Source organism: Maniola jurtina, chromosome 8 (assembly GCF_905333055.1).
Source record: "Maniola jurtina chromosome 8, ilManJurt1.1, whole genome shotgun sequence".
In the NCBI taxonomy this organism is placed as follows: Eukaryota; Metazoa; Arthropoda; class Insecta; order Lepidoptera; family Nymphalidae; genus Maniola; species Maniola jurtina.
Genome location: NC_060036.1, coordinates 5,192,416 through 5,203,334, shown reverse-complemented (window position 1 = coordinate 5,203,334; position 10,919 = coordinate 5,192,416). Strand labels below are relative to the sequence as shown.

At 35.8% G+C, this 10,919-nt stretch overlaps 1 protein-coding gene across 46 annotated transcripts in view; it reads left to right on the top strand.

The window, feature by feature from the left end:
• Positions 1-454: 454 nt before the first annotated feature.
• Positions 455-10,919, top strand: part of LOC123867641 (glutamate-gated chloride channel) — a 60,540-nt gene continuing 50,075 nt past the window's right edge. For all 46 annotated transcript variants that reach the window (XR_006796467.1, XR_006796466.1, XR_006796465.1 and 43 more), the window contains exon 1: positions 455-857. The gene's annotated coding sequence lies outside the window, so the exon portion shown is untranslated. The remainder of the gene's footprint in view (positions 858-10,919) is intronic.

The window sequence follows — 10,919 nt, the reverse complement described above, 5'->3', positions numbered from 1 at the left end:
ACTTGACCTATATAATATTATGTACCTTCGTGGTAGATACAAAATAATCCAAAAAAAACTTATTTACTTATCAAAAAAAATCGTCGCCCAATATAAGTATCGTATTGATCGTGATCTCATTAGCACTAAATTGCCAAATTGATGGAAACCAATCTACAAACACCTCATTTTCATTACAAAGAACAAAGGATAACAATCGAACGTGACGAATTGGGCGGGCGGGCGGGATAGAATAGCAATATTAAGTTAAATAGGTAGGTACGTATAACTTGAAATTTCAAACAAAGAAACGTGATAAATTAATAAATGGTTACCCCTGTGCCCATAAAGTGACTTTATTCGTTATTAACGTTGAACAATAAATATGCATGTGTCTGAAAATAAAACGAACGACTCGGTGGCGGTGCGCTGTGCGCATGCCCGCCACTGCGCCACTAGGCGGCACGCTGCCCCCTGGCGGCCTCGCGTCGCAGTCCGTTGCGTAACCACAACCCGCCTGTAGACCGCGCGGAAAACTTGAGCTACGTTCCCGCGGCGGCATGGGGAAACACAAATCACCATAAAACTTTCCCGCGCCGCGCAACCCGTTTAAAAACTATAAAGGAAAACCCCATTTATTTGAAAAAAAAACCTTGGAATTTTTTGGTTTAGATACCCATAACTTTTAAAGTTGACTTTTAAATAGTGAGTCGATTCGGGTCTCGTCAGTTATTATGAATTAGTGCGAACGTTTAAAGTGTGTGTGTGTCCATTTGTTTTGTTTTACTTTGCTTGGTAGCTACTGGCTAGTGGTGGCGGCGGCCGGTGGGGCCGCGCTGGTGGTGCCGAGGAATCGATACTGCGGTAGGAGCGGCAAGGTAAACTTTACTGTCCTTTTGTAATTTTTAAACGCAGTTTCTTTTGCGAATTTGGCACGTTACTTACAACAGAATATTTATAAATTGTATGCGGACTTATAAATAAAGTCTTCAGTTTATAGATTGGGTGATACAAAAGAACGTACTTAATTAACATAATGAAAACTAATTTCTCCTAACAAGGTAGGTAGATACCTATACTTACTTTAAAAATTAAACTCGACTAGATAGATATTATACTTACAAATTCACTTACAATATTTACCAACACGGATGAACCGCTTAAAAGTATGTTATCATTTTTTAGAAGCTCTATCAATAATTCTAATATTTTTGGAATATACACGGTATGCACTTAGTTTCAACATTTCATTTGGATTTTAATACCAAACTCGATATGTTTTGCAATCTGTCTATTTTCTAGACGTACCTAATTTTGTTTTGTCATGATATCCGCCAAATTTGATTTGTCATGACGTCATATAATTATTATAGCCTATGACACCCTAATGAAATGTGAACGTAAGATGAACTTCTTAAGAAATCATATTTTATTAAAATACCTATTAGATTTTTATGAGGTGTCGTTGGCTTCGGCTAGTCGAGTTTGTTTTTTGCATTATAGTGGAACCGATTAACCGATAAACACCCACCCTCCCGTAGTCGGTTAAAAAAACAAAAAAATCCTACACAAAACGTTGTGTTATGAAGTACCTGTCCGTTTATTACCTTTTTATCCAGATGTCTTTGTTACCGTTTCCTGTTGTTCGAAACTGATATAATAAGGCTTTGTAGATAATGTAGTCTATGTCACCCGGACTTTTACAACGAATCGATTGACACCTCATTCATCAAAATCCAGCTAGTAGTTTAGGCGCTACGGTGGAACACACAGAATTTGGATACAAACATACACACATACATATATAGACTGCTAAAATCATAACCCTTCCTTTTGGCTTTGCCGCAGTCGGGTTAAAAGTAACCAGAAAAGGACATCTTTTCCTTTGTTACAACTAAGTTTTTGTGCCTTCTCTGATGCTATTCGAGCGGCATAGGTACTTAAGTTACATAGAGCACTCGCAAACGTTTCAGATCGATACTAACATAGGGTCTTTGACCTTTTAAAACAAACCTAACAATTTTATTCTCGAGAGACAGAATCATACTGCATGAAAATTAAATAAACGTATTATAAATTTTTGAAGCATCTTTACTGTAGGTAAGTTTATATTTAAACCACATCACTGTTTTCACGGTAGGAAGATTCTAAAACGGATCACTTAACGTTCACATTAATCTTCTACCTAACTATTCAGGTACTTACTTTAAGAATATTGCCTTTTTGTAACAATAATGTTAAAACCGCCCGCTTATCTAAACGAATTCAAGCAAAGTTAGAAAGTTACATTTTACTCACAACCTTACCAATTTCCTCTTTACAATATTTTTAGATATACCTAAATAAATTGCTCTACAATCAAAATTTTGCCTATACCACTTGGTAGGCAAAATTAGGATATTTGCCGGTAATATTAACTTGAAAAGTTACATTCAGAGCTCTGGTGGTCAGCTTTATTCCGTCTAGTCAGGTAACACTAAAAACCGCTAACGAACTGAATCCTGAAAACACATATCGTGTGATGTCACCATGTTTATAAATTAATTCATTGTGAAAGGATGCTCTAGAATATGTAATACAATAAGGATCTGTTATAGAGATCCTTCTCTATTGTGAAGCGCGTGTTATCAGAATATATTATATTGATAATAATAATTAGTAGATACGCCTCAAGTACATACCTAATGCAAATCGTACCTCCGTGCACGTTCAGTGTCAACCTCCTCTTCTGCCATGCAGTTTCCGTCGCGTGTTTTTATAGGTACTGACAACTGAGTCTTTACTATAGTCTTTACAGTACAATCTGGATAGTGTCTAAGCCATTGTGTTCATTGGCAACTTCTTGCAGAAATCAGAACTCTTGAAACAATTCGACTTCTGCAAGTTTTTAGTACCTACACAAAAATTTGCTTGAAATTTACGTAACATTGACAGCGTCTTTTGCAAAAAAATTTGCTAGTCAGCACATAGCCTGTGTTAGGGTACCCAGGCCCTAACATACAAAACCTGGACTCGGTGCTATATTAGGTCAGACATTTTGCTCTAAAAGCCAGCCATATTACCCTTTTTAGTAGCCAAAAATATATTTTTAAAACCGGATGTGCGTTTTTCAGCTGGACATACACTTGAAACCTCAATAAATTGGTTTCTTATTTTAATTTTTTATTACATTCAAATGAATCGGAATTTTCCTCATTGCTTCGCTCTCTCTTCAGGCTCTGCGTGTAAACCGTTAATCTAAAAAAAGCCTAACAAAAGCTGGACAGGTCGACGTAAATATTTAGCTGAATACTACGACGGCGAAAAGCCAAATATGTCCGGTTAAAGCCAGACGCCTGGCAACCCTACCAATGGTAGAGTCATCTCATGCAGTGAATCTCATTACTCAAAAGTTGACGTCTGTGAAGGCTTAAGCTCAGGTATTCCATTTCAATAGTTCGCAGAAAAGCTTTACTTTTTTGGTAGGTACGAAAAAAGAAAACCATGTAAGTAACAAACAATACATAGTATTTATTTAAAGCCTGAATTTTTTTCTCGTAGGTACTGGGTATTGGGTGTAGGCCAAGGCGTGACGTAAAATACTCACAAGGAACTAGGTCATACAGAAGTTTGAAACAGTATCTCAGACATGTTTTATGGATTTGATTGTCAGACATTCATGAATATGTACCTACCTACCAACTGGTGTTACAGTTACAGAGATCAGATGAAAAACGCAGTGAAGATGAAAAATTACAGTTGTACCTACTTAGTTTAATACAGAAAATGGTAGATATTCCTATAAAATGATAAATAATGTGTTAAATAGTTTTTAATTTTCATTCAATGCATCTCTTCAATTTTAATAAAACTTGTAGATAGTTAATTAGATTGAAATTATTACCTATCTAGACAAATTGTGTGTCTCCACTCTCCATCCTAGTTATACATCGTCTACAATTTCGAGTTCAGAACTCTCAAAGATGGGGCGCGGGACATGAGCATTAGATATTATTTTCGTCATACTAAAGTTCATTTTTAGGCCCATCTATTGAGAAACTCAGGGAGGTCGCAGGGAGACGCTTGATTCAGGCGGCGTAAGGCGTTTGGACTACAAGAGACCTAAGTGGGTGTCTATCGGTGGAATATGATATGTTGATGAGACTATATAGATAATTTACACAAACAATATAATTAATAGTGGAACAAATAGGTGGGTATTCCATAATAGTCAGATATTTTCGCCCTTGGGGATATCAACATTGACGCATTTGAATAATTGAATTAGGTAGGTAGATAGGTACTAGACGTGAGCATAATAATTAGTAAATACAACACTTACAAAGACGGTTTAGTATAAAATACAGAGCACTTACATACACAAGGGTAAATTAAGAATTTATAACACCCCCAACAAGTGAAGGTTACAGTAATTCTAGAAAAGAGCTAATAACTTTCAAACGGCTGAATCGATTTTCTTGGATTATGGCTAATCATAATCCAAGAAAATCGATTCAGCCGTTCACTCCCTCTCTCCGAACACTGTCAATCATGCCACCTTTCAAACAAAAAAAAACTAAATTAAAATCGGTTCATTAGTTTATTATCTATGATGCCACATACAGATACACACGTTAAACTTAATGCTCTACCTGTCAGTAATCTTAACAGGGCTCTCTCCGTCACTCGCTTCATACAATCGTAGTTTCAATTTCATTTGAATATTAAGCAACCAAAGTCCATGAAATTTTGCAGACATATTCTAGAAACTAATATCTGTGTCTGAGGTGTTTTAGATTTTTCTAAAAATATGTACCTAGTTTTAAAATTACAGGGGCTCAAAGATTTGTATGTAAATTTTTAAGACCGCGTAACTTTGAAACCGAATATTTTAACAGAAATCTGGAAAACCACAGACATAGATATTAGTTTCTAGAATATGTCTGCAAAATTTCATGAACTTTGGTTACTTAATATTCAAATGAAATTGGAACTACGTTTGTATGAAGCGAGTGACGGAGAGACCCCCCTTAAAAATTATGGTCTAAAGCTTCTGTCAGACTTCGTCTGTGATGGCGTTTGCTGGCGCGCGTGCTGTGCTTGTTTGGAGTGTTTTTTTGTTAAGAGTGGCTGGTTTTTATGTTAGTTGGTGTTTTTTGGTGGTGGAACTGACTGGGAAGCGCTCTAAAGAGGCGCCGCGCGTATGTTGGCTGGCGCCGGCGCAGACGGAGTCCATACTTGTATAGATTCAATAACTTGAAAATAACTACAAACTTGACATTGGCTAATCAGAGTAAAGCCAGATTTAAAGAAAAAAAAAAAAAAAAGCTTCTGTCAATGTATTATGCGACTATTCGCTTCAATTTGAATATGACCAGAGAAGTAGATACTTACCTACAGGTCTTCCATTCTCGTAGCACCGTAGCCTTAACGTAGCACGTATGAACATTGTACTTAGATTGCTGGCGTAGCATATTCTTGTACCTAAGATGCTAGTAGATCTAGAATTTATTAGTTACTAGCCACCCGCCCCGGATTCACACGGGTGCAATGTATATACTAATGTGGCGTCGGTGTGTCTATACAGTTGTATTTCAAAAGAATAAGCACTTTCAATGAAAGCTGTCAGTCGGCTTGATTTCTCCCGATATCAATTATCGTCATTTTTCAACAAATGAACACAAAACAATATTAAATTATACGTGCATATAAACGTTTCTCTTGAATCATCTATCTATTGCTGAAAGCGACTCTATTTTATACTATGTAGAGATTTTGTGTACTCGCTACTGTAATGCGATTTTGACGGGGTATATTTTCACCGTATTATTATAATATCACTGACCTCTACAAGTACGCTGGATTTGCGATTGCCGACCCATTTTTGCAGCAACTTGATTTTCGCCATTTTGGCGCTGATAGTAGCAGTGAGCGTCATGTGAGCGTACTCGGAAGTAAGTAGTGATGAGACATCTGTCATCATAGGGTCAACACAAAGACCATTTGACATTTAAGTGTCAATTTTCCCGGTAGGTACGCTCGGTAGGGCGCGGTGTTACAAAAAATTACTGTAATTTTGTATAGCACTAGTCTTCCAGCGTAGGTACTTGTTCATGTCCATTTAAGTGTATAATAAAGTACGTACGCATATTATAAAATATACCTAAGTAGTCAGGTTGACCTTACCTACGTAATAATATTCAGTTTCATACGAAATTGAAAGGAATAAAATTGAAAGAAATATAACATAAGCTGGAAGTGATTAATCTTGATTAAAGATTTAAAGACTTGCGCTGCTGATCTTTGGCAAATAAACTTTTCAACTTTAAAAAAATTTAAACTTTCCATAATAAAAAGGTAATTATTTAATATAATAATCAAAACCACGGATTGTTCTATTTCTATGATTCAATTAAGAACGATCTAATAAAACTTCTGAATATGCTTGCAATTAGATAAATTGGTAACCATTATTATTAGCTTTGTAAAATAATTGTCGATTTTCAATTATAAATTTCAGTCGATGATTGTGCTTTATTTTATTAAAGACTGGAGGATGCCTGCGACTTCGTCCGCGTGGATTAAGGTTTTTAAAGATCCCGTGGGAATGTTTGATTTTCTGGGATAAAAAATTGCCTATGCCTATGTTAATTAAAGGGACGCAAGCTACCTCGGTACCAAATTTCATACAAATCGGTTAAACAGCTGTACTGGGTATTTAAGGAATCCCGTGGGAACTCTTTGATTTTCCGGGATAAAAAGTAGCCTATGTCCATCCCCGGGATATAACCTAACTCTATACCAAATTTCGTCGGAATCGGTTAAAATGTTGGGCCGTGAAAAGGTAGCAGACAGACAGACCGACAGACACACTTTCGCATCGTATGGATGGATTTATGCACAAAATAAGTAAGTAGGTACATTGTACACTACACTGTACACTATATTTACTAAGAACTAAGTGTTTACCTTTATAATAATACGTTTACATAATAAAGAGTTATCGACGTACGTTACATGGATAGGTTTTATTTCAGACATGTTGGAAATTCCTGAAAATTGACAATTACGATGGCGTGCTCGTAGTCGCGTCGCCTGCAGCAAAACGCGACGTTCGTTTACCTTAATTTCTTTTCTACACGTAGTAAAAAATTCAAAACCAGTCAAGAGCGTCTGGGACTCGCACATGAAGGGTTCCGTACCATCAAACAAGATTATGTATTTTTTAATTTATCTTAATTTAATTAATTACTAGAGGATGCCGCGACTTCATTCGCGTGGATTTATGTTTTTAAAGATCCCGTGGGAACTGTTTGGTTTTCCGGGATAAAATGCCTATGTCACTTAATTTAATTAGTGTAATTGGACTTAAAAGGTCCGTTCTAATTAAATGATTAATTAAATAAATAAATAAATAAATGTCAATTACAGGGACGCAAGCTACCTTGGTACCAAATTTCATACAAATCGCTTAAGCGGATGGGTTTTTGGGAATCTCGTGGGAACTCTCTGATTTTCCGGGATAAAAAGTAGCTTATGTCCGTCCCCGAAATATACGCTAACCGTGTTCCAAATTTCACCAGAATCGGTTAAACTGCTGGGCCGTGAAAAGGTAGCAGACAGACAGACAGACAGACACACTTTCGCATTTATAATATTAAGTATGGATAAGGCAGCCTTTTTGAAACTTTTATTTTATTTGTTGTTATCGCGGCAATAACACTGTGAAAATTTCAACTCTCTACCTATTACAGTTCATGATATCATTTCGGTGGCATCCTTCAGGTACGGAACACTAATTGTAGTTTTTATAAACTTATACCTAAAAAGGTGCTTAAATATAAACTATGTACACGTACCATAAGCTGCTCTTAAGCATTAAGCTTAAGAGCTTAGTAAAGCTCTAAGGGCTCTTCATTTGCTCGCAATTCTCTCCTGTTTATGGATATTTGCATCCAATTCGAGTTTCCCACTACGAACTTGTGATTGATTCGGCTTTGAGATGAGATGAAATAGAAATCATTTCAATAGGACTATCCTTGCTTTAACCTTCAATATTCATAATGTCTTAGTGTTAAAGAAGCTCTTACGCCCTACTAAAACTATCTACAAAGTACTTTTAAGTATTTTCAAGATGTAAGTAGGCATACATAAAGCTGCTTTTAACTGAGATTAGGGACCTTAGGCGTAATCTATAATAATATTTTCCTCAAGCGGCAAAGATTTAAGAAGACACAAATTGCGCGAGCGCCGTCGCTTACGCTTTGGACCTCGAAAATACTTCTAGAAGAAAAGCCTAACCTTTGCCCAATGCTTTAGGATTTTTCGCTTTTATCATGGTTTCGTTGTAAGTTCGCAGTAATAACGTCCTAAGCGCTAAGTCGCTACGCATTTCTACGGGAATAAGTGTTTACGTTACTTATATTTATTAGTAGAGGATGCCCGCGGCTTCGCTCCCGTGGATTTTGGTTTTTTTTAAATCCTGCAGGAACTCTTTGATATTCCGGGATAAAAAGTAGCATATGTCCTTCCCCGGGATGTATCCCATGTCTGTGCCAAATTTCGTTAAAATCGGTTTAGCGGTTGGGCCGTGAAAACGTAGCAGACAGACAGACAGACACACTTTCGCATTTATAATATTATTATGGAATTATGGATATTATGGATATAAATTACAGATAATAAATATACCTATTACCTCTCTCTGATTGAATTAGGTATGTGAAACGTTTGAAACATAATGTTTTATCAAACCCAACGCTTACCCAACGATAGTTTCCACTACAAAGTTTACACTCGTAAAAAAGGTTATTAACGCACAACAAACATTTCCCAGATTGAAATATGAAATGTGTGATCGCAAACACGTTGCTTTTCAGATTTTACAAGCTTCAACTGTTTTATGATCGTCATCTATTTTTAACATCGAGACGCACTGAAATGGACATAATATACAAAGAACGCTGGAAGAGGTATGCCATACAAAATAACAGTTATTTTCTTCTTCTGCTTTTTTTGTTTGGAACAATTATTTTTTGTGTCGATTCGAAACGCACGCCCCACCGAGCATACAGAGAATTTAAATTTGACACTGTGTGGCAAATGATCTTCGTGTTGACCTAAGATTAACAGGGCTCTCTCTGTCACTCGTTTCATACAATCGTAGTTCCAATTTCATTTGAATATTAAGCAACCAAAGTCCATGAAATTTTGCAGACATATTCTAGAAACTAATACCTATCTGTGTCTGTGGTGTTTTAGATTTTTCTAAAAATATGTAGTTTTAAAATTACAGGGGCTCAAAGATTTGTATGTGAATTTTTAAGACCGCGTAACTTTGAAACCGAATATTTTAACAAAAATCTGGAACTACGATTGTATGAAACGAGTGACGGAGAGAGCCCTCTTAAAAGGAACATGTTATATTGTGTTGACCTGATGTCTCGTCACTAATATTTTCATCCGAGTACGGTCACATGACACTCAAAGTTGTTGTGGAAGTTATTTCAAAAACAGGTTGGCAATCGCAGGTCCAGCGTGGATATCTACTTGTATTAGTAGAGGTAGTCTTTGTACATTTCTCTACCGTCATTCCTTTGAATATTTGATGCAATAATTCTTTCACGATTTTCCTTGTTATTTGCAATGAAAAGGATAATAATATATTGTGCAGAAGCTTTCTATTCAGTAGTTTTTGTGGCCATATATTATTTTTCAAAATTCGGAATTTTGCAAGACTACTGGTACAGTTTAACTGAAGTAATGAGTAAAATGATTACATAAGTCCCGTCTGGAACTATGGCGCCACATTCTTCGCAAACGTCACAAAGTACCTACTGTAAACAAATTGTATCTCTACATACAAAGTAGTTGGCCAATTTGCGTCTGCGTTCTACAATCAACATCTACTTATTCTGTACTACAATTTTTAGTTTCAGTAAAATAACTTCAGACGTAGATCGATCCTTTTCTTGTGCAATTTGTAACAACATTGTAACAAGTGTAATATACAATTTCGCTGTCCTATCTGAAAGGTACTGTATATGTAAATGTACTAAAGCATTATATTGTCCTATTTCTAAAAAGCGGTTAGCTGCCAGAAGTATCTTTTAAGCTATCGCCAAAAAAAAAGAGTAGGTATATTCGAAAACTTAATTATTTCTAAAAATAATGCTACAAAAAAACCTTGGTCCTACGTAGTTAGTTTTAGTTGGGGTACAAAAAAATCAAAACAACTGATGTATTGATATTGGAACATATCTTTTTCTAGGTAGGTTGTAATTGAAAGTTGTAAGTTGAAGTTGTTATGGAATTCGTTTTCAAACCTATTGCAGCAATAAACGAGAACAATTTTTCTCCAAACTTATATGGTACCAACCTGATAGTGCAACCTTTGTAAAGAAAAAAGAATTATGAAAATCGGTTCTTTGACAGAGTTGAATCGATAAAAAGTTTGATCGCTATCTTGAAGAATCCCTAATTTTATCGGGATAAAAACTACCCTATATATTAACCCAGAGTATCAGCTACCACTGTGCCTTTCATTTTAATCCGTTCAGTAGTTTTCGCGTGATGCGCTTACAGACAAACAGACAAAAATTCCAAAAAAAATTGTTTATATCGACAATAGTGTTTCCCCTGATTGAAATTTTCAAAATATATACTTTGATGTACAGAAATCGTCCAGTTACAGTTTTATTATAGTAAAGATTAGTATGATTGAGAAACCACTGCATAGGATTTTGGAGTTGGAAATTAAAAGCTAGACATACATTATTTTGTATTGTTATGGGAATGGCATAAGAGCTAGGTGGGTATAAAAATAGGGTACGTAGGTATCGGTCCAGTAGAAATACCAAATTACAAAATCCGCTGCACTACTTAAACCAAATACCAATTAGAAGAGATGAGCAAATTAAAATAAAATAAAACTGTCTTACGATATATTATCTTCTGAGTCA